Here is a 2,318-nt window from a genome sequence, read left to right on the forward strand (position 1 = left end):
TGTATACAATAATGAAAAAAATTTACTCCCATTTAATTCTTCGTTAACTTCGAAACAGCTTCTTTTATCCAAATCAACCCTCAAAGTAAGAGACCAATTCATTGCAGGCTATTTCATAGACATATTGAATGAAATAAAGATATAAATTGTTTATTTATCAGTCGTGTTTGTTACTAGAGCGTATTTTGTTAGGAGCCAATAATTATTCTTAATATCTAACGAATGCTCCTCTTTTTAAGTTAGTCTAAAAAAGGACAATACAAACAACAGAATATATAAAAATATAAATTTATTCGCATAACATTTTTGAGACATCTAAAGAAATTGCTCTGTGAATACATTAATATAAACATATATTTCACAGAGCTTGATTTAAGGTATGGAAATTGGTGCATTTTCGCAATCTTCACGGGGGATCCCAAAAACGTGCGCTAAACGCGGAATGATAAATATGGCATACAGAAAATGGGAACCGCAGGGCCATATGCGGAGTGTTATTGGATTTCTAAACTAAACCGGTGTAGGTAAGAAAATGTAATTTCTTCTTTTTTGAAGAATTGTTGATCATTCGCTTTGCAGGGATGTATGTAAACGATTTGTGTTCTGGAAATTTCCAAATCCATTTAAACGATTATATAAAGCCGAAATGCTATTAAATTAACTATTAAGTTTTGGTAATAAATGAAAAGGTGAAAATAGTTTACGATTTTGGCTTAGAACGATCTTGAAGCGGTTGGGCTCCATGATTTTTACCAAGGATTTTTGAGACGGTAATTGAAAAAAAAAATTCGCTTTAATATATAAATAATAATATAATAATAAAAAAATAACAAAAAAAAACTTTCATTAATCAAAAGAGCCGGGTATTAAAATGTTTCATTTTAATATAAACAGAAACCTTCAGCTATTTATAGCTCAATAGATAATCTGATTTTGTCTTGAATATCGGGTTTGAGTTTAAAACATTTAATTTCATATTCTTCGAACGTCTGTTTTGGGAAAATCAGTGAAATATAACTTAGTTATTATTATTATTTCTGCCGTGAAGCAGTAATGCGTTTCGGTTTGAAGGGCGGGGCAGCCGTTGTAACTATACTGAGACCTTAGAACTTTGTCTCATGGTGGGTGGCGCACTTACGTTGTAGATATCTATGGGCTCCAGTAACCACTTAACACCAGGTGAGCTGTGAACTCGTCCATCCAGCTAAGCAATAAAAAAAATCGTTTATCAATCTCGACGGTCATAAGTTCACATATTTTTGGTCTTGTAAATTTCGGCTGTAGACCCTCCCCGCACGGTGTTTTCTGATCGCTAGGATATAACTTTCTTCAAATCAAGCTTGAAAAGAGATTTAGGCGGCTCAATTGTTTCCTTTTTTGCTGAAATTCATGCACATCGGTCATTACTCATAAGTACGTGAGCCTTATGGCTTGTCTAATTATTAAATCAATAAACACAAGATGGCCAACTGATAGCCAATAGTGGCTATATATAGACCGTAGACAACGGAACATAAACGCCACCACCGCAAAAATTGGGGTTGACGTCTTAATTTTTCTAGAAACTGTCGCAATCTTCAAAACGCAACGCATGACTGGTTTCCTGAAGAAATAGGTAGGAAGGTGGTACTCACCCGTACAAGTTATTCATATGTCACCATCAGATATAAAATCATATTAAATTTCTTTTATGTTTTTTGAAGAGTATAACAATATTTACAAAATCAATGCCTAATAAACGTTTCTTCAGCTTTACCAACCTTCACATGTTTTAGGCTTGGTATTTCAAATAATATTTCTCAATGATTCTTCATATTTCTCTGATCGATAATTTTCCTATCTATAATTCAAAAAAAGTCGCATATATTGATTTTCGCATCACAATTTCAACAGGTTTTTTTTAAAATAAAGTGACAACCCTGCAAATCAGCTTCTTTTATGAGCCTAGTGGGAAATTTATATATTTTTTATATAAAATTAAAACATTATTCTCCTTTTATTTTCACATTTTGCCCCTCACGAGACAAACTATCATTTATCTCTGTCAGAAATGACACTTTTTATTTATTCTCTTCCAACTCTAGTCATTGAAACGCGTCCAACTTCGACGTGAACAAAGTTAATTAAATAAAAATGTATACTTCATTCAACCTTTCAAATATTGTGTTCGTTTTTATTAGTCGTTAGATTTTGTTTTATTTAGTTCTTGCTGTGTCAAATTTAATTTTTAGTACAGAAGCAAAAAAAAACAATTTCTGATATCAGCTAAATCTAAAGTCTAAAGTTACGAGGATTCTCCAAATCTTAACACATACATG

The 2,318-nt window shown here is 32.1% G+C and overlaps 1 long non-coding RNA gene across 1 annotated transcript; it reads right to left on the reverse strand.

Annotated features, from left to right (window-relative positions):
- Nucleotides 1-274: 274 nt before the first annotated feature.
- On the reverse strand, nt 275-1,787 carry LOC134201049 (uncharacterized). The gene is made up of 2 exons (XR_009976200.1): nt 1,635-1,787; nt 275-603 (listed from the first exon to the last, which is right to left on the reverse strand). It is a non-coding gene; the product is annotated as an uncharacterized LOC134201049 (long non-coding RNA).
- Nucleotides 1,788-2,318: the final 531 nt, after the last annotated feature.

Source organism: Bombyx mori, chromosome 23 (assembly GCF_030269925.1).
Source record: "Bombyx mori chromosome 23, ASM3026992v2".
NCBI classification, from domain to species: Eukaryota; Metazoa; Arthropoda; class Insecta; order Lepidoptera; family Bombycidae; genus Bombyx; species Bombyx mori.